The sequence below is a fragment of the Arachis hypogaea genome, chromosome 12 (genome assembly GCF_003086295.3).
Source record: "Arachis hypogaea cultivar Tifrunner chromosome 12, arahy.Tifrunner.gnm2.J5K5, whole genome shotgun sequence".
Taxonomy (NCBI): domain Eukaryota; kingdom Viridiplantae; phylum Streptophyta; class Magnoliopsida; order Fabales; family Fabaceae; genus Arachis; species Arachis hypogaea.
Window position 1 is genome coordinate 9,853,156 of NC_092047.1, and position 10,671 is coordinate 9,863,826.

Here is a 10,671-nt window from a genome sequence, read left to right on the forward strand (position 1 = left end):
CGTCATCTCCGGTTGGAAGGGGTCTCCATTTGTTGCTCTCTCTCTTTCTAATCTGCTCTGTTGGGTTGGGGCTAACCTCCCACTGTACCCAATCAAGGCCTTTTTGTTCCTTGCCATGATCCGCATGACGTAGCACCTCACTTCTTCCAACATGGTTATAATAGGTTTCTCCCTCATCTTTTTGACCTTGGCATTAAACACCTCGCAGTTATTATTGGTGTAGTTGTCCATCTTATGATACTCACTAAAATGTGCTCTACTCCACTGTTTCGGACTAATCTTGTCCAAGTATTCCCAAGCCCCTACGTTGATCTTTTGGTTCCTGTGTTGCTACAGGAGCTGGGTTGTTCTCTTGATGCGCCTCTGCCATGGGCTGGAGCTCAGTACTTTTTTGGGCCTGCTTGTCAACTTGGACATTACCAACTATCTCAGCATCGTCATCATCTTCCACTACTGCTAATCTTCTTTTTGGAATCTTCTTTGGAGTTGGTACCCTTTTAACACAGACCTTTCTTCTCCCCTTTGATGGAGTCAATTCCTTAACCTCAACTACAACAGGCTAATCCATGGGATGCTCTGTATACAAATTAATTATGTTTCCATTCTTCATGGCTACCTCATACATCCTAACTACATCCATATCAACTCTTAGCAGCCTCAACCCATCATCAAGCTCCTTCCCAGGTTCTAGCCAGTAAAACTCAGAAATGGACGTATAATCAATGTCCTTCAGCAAGTCAGAGATGAAAAAACCATTGAGGGTATCAACGTTTACCCTCTCTATCTCCGTCACTTCTCCACCAACGTAGCTAACCTTACCAACTGGCTCTCTCTCAAACCTTCCTCTATGATGAATGGACAAAGTTATGTGGATGGTGGCCATCCCTGGAAGTAAAATTTAACAAACCAATAAACTCACATTCTCTGTAACTGATGCTAACACAAACCCTAAACAAACTACTCTCTATCAATTCTGAAGGAAATACAGTAACTCATACGGTTTCATTAGGCAGTAACGTTTGTCTAACTACTTGCAACGACATACCTGTGTAATTCTTCAAAGGGAGTGACCACCTCGATGTCGAACACGAAAGGAATGGTAAAAGCCTCTCCTTGCTACTCGATTCGGCGTACTCTGGTCGTCTTCTCTGGCTTCGAATGGACCAACACCAACGAGGAACCTCTGCTAGGGCACCACTGATTCTCGCGGGAACTGACGTTTCTTTTTCCTATCCCTTTTGATAATCAACGTTCACATCCACGTCAGATAGGCTTTGGGGGGGGGGTGGGAGTGCCACGTAGGTTCGGAAACGCACGAACCAAGATCAGATCCAAGTCAGGACACTTTTGTCACACGGACAGCATCTATCATGGGTACAAGTTTAGTTTTGAGCTATCATGGGTACAAATGTCAGCGTTTTCATCTCTCATGGGTACAAATGGTCATTTATTCCCGGAATGTAAAATCAAGAAGGTATCTTTATGAATTGAACGGTTGATAATGAGTTAGGATTCGTTTAATCTCTTAAGTTGACGGTTGATATTTTTTTTTTACCAAAGATATGAGACTCGAACCCGCAACCTCTTAATTGAGTATGGGGAGACTATGCCATTTGAGCTATTACTCATTGATACTTGATACCACAGATTATTGAGGAATGCATGAATCACAACTTCTATTTTAATTCATGATACGATATTACATTATATAAAATATTTGAGTAAATATTCAAGAAATTTTAGATATATTTTAATAATTTTTTATTTTTAACTATTTTTAGAATTATCTTTATTAGATAAATTAATTTTGAGTAAATACCTTTTTTGGTCCTTATCCTTTTTAAAAATTGACAAGCCGTCCTTCAACGTTTAAAAAATGACAAATTAGTTCTTGTCTATTTTTTTCATTAGACACATCGACCGTTAGACAAATCGATCCTGTCTATTTGTTTCGTTAGACACATCAAACCCTGTATATTGGCCACAAAAAGGTCGATGTGTCTAATGGAAAAAATGGACAGGGACCGATTTGTTATTTTTTAAATGTTAGAGGGAGCTTGTCAATTTTCAAAAAAGGACAGAAGCTGAAAAAGGTATTTACTCATTAATTTTTTTTGTCACTTTTAATCAAATTTGTTATATGTATATCTGACAAATAAATTTTTAACAAATATTATTATATGAAAAGAGTAATTTATTTGATAAAATTAATTTTTTTAAATTTATTAAAGATAAAAATATCTTTTTTAAAATTTATTTGTTTGACAACTAATTTTTCTTGAAAGAAATTTCAGAAGATTAAATTTTTTATGTGTAATTATTACTTGTGAGTATTTTGTGGGTAAGTCAATCCATGTCTACGTGCCACGCTTTTATTGGTCTCTCGAGTGAATTGGTCAACCTTAAGCTTTTGGACATATGTAAGTACTAAGTAGCATCGATGCGTGGTGCGAAGCATGTTAAAGCTTCGTGAACAGCATTATCTCATCGCTATGTCGCCTTCATGAACCGCCAAACACCCAAACATTGAAACAAGTATAACTACTTAAATAGTGTTCTTACCCTGCAATAATGTGCTTTGCACGAGTGAGTAAAAGAAGTCTGTAAATATCTCACCAATAACACCGCATACAATGATTTATGATATATAAAACAAATAAAGTGCAGTGATTTTATAATTCTCAAACCTTTTTTGTTTCTAAGGATAAAGGAGGTAATTAGGGGTAAATATGAATATAACCAAAATTTCGATCTGATCCGCATTAAAATTATCGGATCGGATATATTATCCGCAGTTTTGCAGTGTTCTATAATCTCCCACATTTGTACCTTTATTTCAGCTTCGTCCATCCCCTTTTCAACTGGGTCTTCTTCTCTATTCCATCATTTCACCAGCAGCCAAGAGTTTCTAAAAATCGAGGGACTTCCCTTGAGAATGCGTTCAAGGTCAGACTTTTTGTTGAAAAAGAACTGGTAGATCTTAGGCTTTATCTCCACCACTCTCAATCCTTCAGGTTCCCTCCAAACACTTTCCATGGCTAACTGGATCCAGGCCGTGTTGATAAGCTTGTTCGAGAGGAGTCTTCCTACCAAGCTGCTCTTGTATCCATTAATCCCTTCTTCTATGTCTTCATTGTTGAATATTATTATAGGTTCTTATTCTTCTTCTCCGATTTGGTGTTGTATTCATTGTTAGTTGCGTTTTCCTTCGAGTTTGACATTGTGTTTGTTCAATGGAGCAGTGCAGGACAATGTCGATAGGAGGCCAGCATCGGGCGAGTATGGCTCGATGTAACGGACTCAAGAGCACTACACCCTCCACAACCCTATCAGAACATTGTGGAGAAAAAAAGGAAGATAACAAATGCCTACTAAATTTTTAAAGTGGTCCTTTATATTCACAATTTTTATTATTTTAGTCTTTTAAATTTAAAATTATTTATACTGGTTTCCAAAATTCAGTTGTAGACACCATATTGGTCTTTGGACTCTTTTTAGTATTGAATTAGCGAACTAAGTGCTGAATTGGCTCAAATTTGTCATATTACTAGACATATCACACATGGTTAAACAGTATCATTTCGTTTTAACACTTAAACAAGACAAAAACAAAAAGAGGAAAAAGAGTTTATATGATGTGCAAATCATTATATCTCCTTTCATTTTTCAAAATAATTTATTTTTTTGCCTTATTTAAAAGCTAAAATCAAAAGATACTATCTAGTTATGTGTCTAACATTGCAAGTCAGAGTTAGCTCAACTTTTCGTTCATTGATGGAAAAGATCCAAAGACCAAAATTTAGTCAACAAATGTCACCTTACAAAGTTACAAACTCTAAAGGCTGATTTTATAATTCTCAAACTTGGCAGTATTGTTTACGTAGAATCAAACTTACTTTGTAAATAGTGGCAAGAAAATTTGAAATGGAAGGTGACCGAATAAATACTTTTATACACGGTAACTCTAACATATTTACATAGGTGGTGTCTTGGGTGGTCATATCTAATTGGCGGGTAGAGTGGCTAAGACACAAAGACTAATCACAATTTGAAACACGTAAAGGATATTGGTGAAAGACTCAGAATTTGACTATACAAAGTACAATAACAACATTAATCGGTCATAGTAACTATTTTATTTAGATAACAATACTAATTTACAACATGACAATGAAGAAAATATTGAACATTTTCAAAACCCAAAGGAAGAAAGATTGGGTAACATTAGTAAAGGACATCTTGTATCCGACGACACAGACGAAACTCAAGTTATAGATATATCCCTTGTTTATCATAAATTTTCACAATTAATAATCATGCAGTAAAAAAAGATTGTTTACCACGAGAGATATAATTAAGAAATATCCATCCACCCATAACACATCTCAACTTATTATTAGTTGATCAACACAGTCATACTTAGTCACCCAAAATTTGGCATCAGAGACACTAAATATATACTTGAAAAAACATAATATTTTCGTCATATTTTAAAACAATATGAAAATGTATAAATTTAAATAATATTTATTATGTATTGAAAAAAATGCCTTTAAAACTTAAGGATAAATTCTATCGCACTGCTATAAGATCGGCTATACTTTATGGTACGGAGTGTTGGGCGGTCAAAGGGGAGCACGAACGTAAGCTGAGTGTAGCAGAGATGAAGATGTTGAGATGAATGAGTAGTCATACGCGATTAGATAAAATAATGAACGAAGATATAAGGGAGAGAGTTGGAGTAGCACTCATTGTAAAAAAATGATTGAATTGCGTCTCAGATGGTTTGGACATGTGAGAAGAAGATCAACAGAACACCCAATCAGGAGGGTAGATGAGATGGAAGATGGACAAGGGGTAAAAGGTAGAGGAAGACCTAAGAAGACCATTCATGAGGTGGTCAAACGAGATTTACATGTAAATGGTCTCTCTGTAGACATGATACATGACAGAGTACAATAATGTCGTTTGATTTATATAGCTGACTCCACCTAATGGGATAAGGCTTTATTGTTGTTGTTGTATGCATTGAAAAAATGTACAATAAGATTTTTAAGTTATAAATAGCGAGAGACTTACTTTGTTTATGTGGGCAGTGTCAAGGAAGACCGAGAAAAAGTTAATAAGATCAAAGTAACAATTAAATTACATACTAAGAGAGGTTTTTTTCTCTAAAAGAGATACGAATAATATATAAAAAAATTAATGTGAAAGTTTATACATTGGAAATATTTAAGAAGAACATATCTGTTATTTTTTGATATATGAATGGTACTTGTTGAAAAACACTATTAAGTAAATTTTGTGTGTCTAGAAGTATAGAAAGGATATTGTTTAATTATTCTAAATATGGAAGAATTTCTTTTAGAGTTTGGTTTAGTTGGAGCTAGTGATTAGTGGAATGTTCAATTCTTAATATTACAGTGTTATCTAATCTTTTACATCATGAAAAGATTGTTCCTTGTTGTTTAAAAATTATCCTTGCTTATTGAAAGAAAGTGTGATGCTATGAAAATATGGTATGAAATCTATTTGGTGTACTGTTAACAATGTAATCACACTACTTCAATGTTTAATTGTAAGGTGTTTGTTGGAGTTGTGATGTTTGACTGAAAAATATGACAAAAGGATAAAATTTTGACTTGTAATGATTCAAGTCAAGAATGTGTTGATTAAATTATAGCTACATGTACCATCAGAAAAATTCAATTTGGGTATGACCTTTTTTCATGTGGAGTAGATTCAAAGAGAGGGTTTGAGGTACATTTTTATGTTGTTGTAAAATCTCTAAAATACCCTTACTTCTCTTTTTCCAAATCAGAAATCTTAGTTCTCAAATTGGGAAATCCTAACCCTGAAACCCTTTATCCAGCCACCAGCCACACCCACGGAAGAGAGAGACGAGAGATTCAGAGAATGAGGGAGCCGCGAGGGAAGAAGAGGAAGTAGGGGGAGACCGGACCGCACCCAGTCGTGTTGCGTCCTGTTGTCGCTGCCGTCGCGCCTGGTGCTACACGCCGAGCTCGTTCCGCATCATCAACGCTGCCACAAAGGAGAGAAGAGAGCGATGTGATGCAAGCCAAGGCCGAGAGGAAGGGACGCCGCCGTGCCTCCATCGGATTGATCTGCCACGCCGCTGCTAGGGTTCGTGGCCCCACTTCTATCACTGTCGACAAGGGAGAGAGAGGGGGGGGGGGGGGGGGGGGGGGGGGGGGGGGAGAGAGAGAGAGGAGAGAGAGGAGAGAGAGAGAGAGAGAGATAGGAGTTCACATAGCAGAGAGGACGCGACAGAGGAGTCCGTTGAAGCTGGTCACCATCGCTAAGGCCTCCATGGTCGCCGCTGCCATCCGAGCCACTGCCAGAGGAAGCCGCTGCCGCCGCTGTTGGGTCCGCCGTGGGAAGAAACGCAATGGTGGGGAAAGAATCTGTCACTGCTGCTGAGCTCTACCCCTGTTTTTGGTTTGTCTTTCTAAAGCTGCTGTTATCATTGGCGTTACATGATTGGAGGAAACCTTCACTGATGGAACTGCTGCTGCCATGGCCACCGCGCCTCTACCGCCAAGAAACGCTTAGCCGCCGCCGTCGAAGCCAGCCTCGCTGCCGTTGTCGCAGATTTGGAGCTTCGAAGAGAGAGGAGTTCCCGGAGAGAGAGAAACGCCAAGGAGGAGGGACCGTCCGCTGCTGCGTTGTTCTGTCGCCGTTCGGATGTACCTGAGCCAAGCCATCGTCCTTGCCGCCGGAGTTGTTGGTGCTGCTAGAGCTGAACCGCTCCTGTCATTATCCCGGTCCAGCCTTTTTCCATGATTCTGCTCTAACTTTCATGTCCTATTATGCCAACATTTAATCTATCTTGTCCTTGTTTTAATTCAATTTTAGTTTTGCCTATTTTAGATTCCCAAAACTATCGCCAGCTCCATCTTGTCGCTACTCTGGTCCAAATTTTGCGCTCATTCGTTTTATTCTACTTCAATCCTCCTCACCTTGAATTTGGCACTCCGGGTTTGGTATCTTCGGTCCCTTGGGACCACATTGAGAGTAGGCTTTACATTTATAATTATTTGATTGTGCTTTTATAATTATTTTGACATATATTTATTATGATCTTTGAATTATACTCACTATATTTGTTTTGAACGAGTTTAAATTGATTAGAATAATTGATTTATTAGAATTGAATAATTCATTTTTGTAAAGCTTATACTTTAAGAACTATACATGAGACCATATATATTTTTGATGAAGTTTTACATTATTCCAAAATGTTTGATTCTACTTGAATATCTTTTTTTGAAATATTAAAGTATTTATTGGTACTCATTTTAAAATTGTGAAATGAATTTGAAATTTTTTTTATTCAACTTATGTTTGAGTCGGTTAAGCTTGCTTGGGGATTATTTTCCTGAGCGCCGGTCATGGTTCATTTTCGACCGTGACAGTTGTCTCTCTTAGGTATTATTTGTTTTTAGAAATTGAGATTAAGACTAGGGAATTGGGATTCGATATTGTGTTTGATAGTCTAAGACTGAAACTAAAATTTTAGTCACGGGATACAAAATTTTAGCGCATTCAGTATCTCCAGAAAATGGAGACTCAAGAGACTGAAATTTTTTAGAACGAAAACTAAAACTTTAATATTTTTTTTAAAAATACCCTCATTTAAATTTTTAAATTCCAAATCTACCCCTCAATCTCCATATTTATCTTAAACTAAATATAATACTAAAACATAACTTAGTTTAGTATATTTTACACTAAATATATACAATACGGAAACTTAGTTTCTATCTCTCAATCTCTCTTCTAAGCGCAACTTTAGTAACTTTTTGCTAGAATAAGAAGGATATTCTTATAATACTCCAAGCTACCATGAAAAATGATATATTTCTACTAAAAGCACGGTTAGATCAACCGTCGGCACAACATCGGCGGCGATTTTGAAGAACCGCTGGAATAACTGACGCAAGAGACACTCGACAAATCGCGGCGGTTTTGAGCCGCCACTATGTGCTTGAAGCAGGAAGCGCAAATGTTTGGCGACAGTTTTGGCAACTGCCGCAAAATACAAATTTGAAAGTTTACATTGAACAGTCACAACGATTTTGAACTGCCACAAAAAGACTAACAGAAATTAAAGCTGATTTTCTTGGTTCTTTTAACCGCTGCAATACCTGTAGCATGTTTTTTTTTTTAAATAAACAAATTTATATATAAACTATTTCCTAATGCGTTGATCCTATATATATATAGTATATATATATATACTACAACATTAGAATCTACCGTCAAAATAAAGTAGAAAAATCTACCAAAATAATATGAACATTGCATTTCAAAATATAATATATATTTAATAAGTTTTACATAATCATACACAATAAGTGTTTAACAACTATATTTACATATTAAGTAAATTCAAATAACAAAATCCTAAAATTGAATTAGAAAATAATTTTGCTTCTAATATTTAACTATGTTAAAAGCCTAAAATAAGCAATCACTTTGATCATAAAAGTTTTTGGTCATTTCAATCATAAAAATTTACAATCACTTCATGGAATAATAGAAAATGGCCTTGTCTCCATTGATGATTCTGTAATCTAGGATTGAAAATAAATGAAAAGATATTAGAATAAAACAAAACAAAAACCAACAAATTATTTTACTAAATAAAGACTTTTTTGCTTAAGTGGCAATAATAGCATAACCCATGAACAAATAAGTTATAAGTAGTGCAAAAAAATACCAACAGAAGTTGTGTCCAAGTAGAGAGAAACACACACAACAGGCTTCAAGTGCTATGATTCCAGAACAACAAAACTTGCACAAGAAAAACATCAATACCAAATAAGAGCATGCAAATCTATATTAAAACATGTCACGGGAATTTGCTTTGTGGTTATTCACATGCATCCATCATATGATCCATCCAATTAAGAATTTAAGTCTAACATTAATAGACATAAACTATCCGCACAAATTAGGATAATGAACAACAATAACTAAATCATTGACATAAAAGATTCAGACAAAAAAAAAAGATATAATATTTACCCCATTGTTTATAGTTGTAGGAAAGTCATATGGCATTTGGACTTGTAATAAGAAAATTGTTGCTTTATTCTCTTGTAATTCTATTTTCATAGAGCAAACTTTAATTATATCAAAATCATGATTACATAAAGAAGATACTCCTTGAAAACTATTAGTAGAATTCATCACTTGGGATAGACAAACACCAAATCCCACACTTCTAACACGATTCGGGTGTTCTTTTCCAAATAACTTGATATAGGCATCATCATTAAGAGAACTCTCATTAGCTTGAAGCAAAACTAATTGTTCCTATGATAAAAATTTGAGAAAGGCATCACTATTAGGATAATCTCCATCATCATTAACAACACAAAGCAAAAAATTATGAAAGTTCTTACACTTTTCTCTCTAACCTCATCATTAACAAAAGATCCATCATTCTTCTTGTGACTAATTAGATATATTTCAACTTTAGTAAAAATTCTCTTGTTTGCAGTTTTCTATCAAATCAATAAATGGAATTCAATTTCAATGCATGTAAAAATTAAATAACAAAATATTCTCTTGATTAGGACTCAATCACACACCAACTCGTGTTTCTTCCTAACAATCATCTTGGATCTGAGTGTATGAGAAATTGTTTGTTTTTCTCGATTAACGTACTGCATTTTTCTCACACATTTCCTACACATGTATATTCAATTAGCAACTTGTCAAATATTAAGTGAAATATACAATGTGTATGTTCATACAATTACGTGAGTTCTTGACCTTAATTTATAATCAATAAAAATTTTCTATTGTTCCAAGCTTACTCCAACTCCCTTTGGACATAAGCCTAAATTTTGCTCTCTAGTAAGATTTTAATTATAATTATCATTAAACAATTTACATCTATCATCTTTTCACTTCTTGCCAAAATTTTTAGTATGTATTTCTTTTGCTTTTTATCATCAATTTTAAAGAATCTTTATATATTATAAATATAAAAATATTAACTTGAATAATTGTAACATAGACATACAAATAAAATTATTTGAACTTATTGATAAATAAAATTGGAACATAATTCAAAGGAATATTCATAGACTCATGCTATGTCCATTGCCAAACTGAGATGTAGGAAATATAGTTTAAAACTAACTTTTTCCCGTTGGGCAGGTCAGCAAAAAGCTGAATGCATCGTTACAAATATAAAAGAGCAAAGTCATTGTAATTTATCTTTGAAAATACTCGTTACACTATTAAATTAATTCTTTAATTTTCTCCTCTTTCAAAACATGAGCAGAGAAATTAGAGACACAAATTCTGATTCGACACATGGGTTTGATTATTAATTAGCCAACATTATTATGTGAGTAATAATATTTTATAGATGTTAACTTTGACGAAATTGAAATGAATGAATTGAAAAGAATACAATGTAAGCATAGAGTTCTATTGGGCTCCACTACTAGTAGAATCAAACTCATATGATCCAATAAACCATAGAGTAGCAAATAGATAAAAGATGATATGATGGACAAGCAACAAACCCACTCACTACTATTCACCATATCTATCTCTTATGTACCACCCACCTTGTTTACACATCCAATATTACACCCCAAACGATTCTTATTTTTCAGTTAGGTGTCT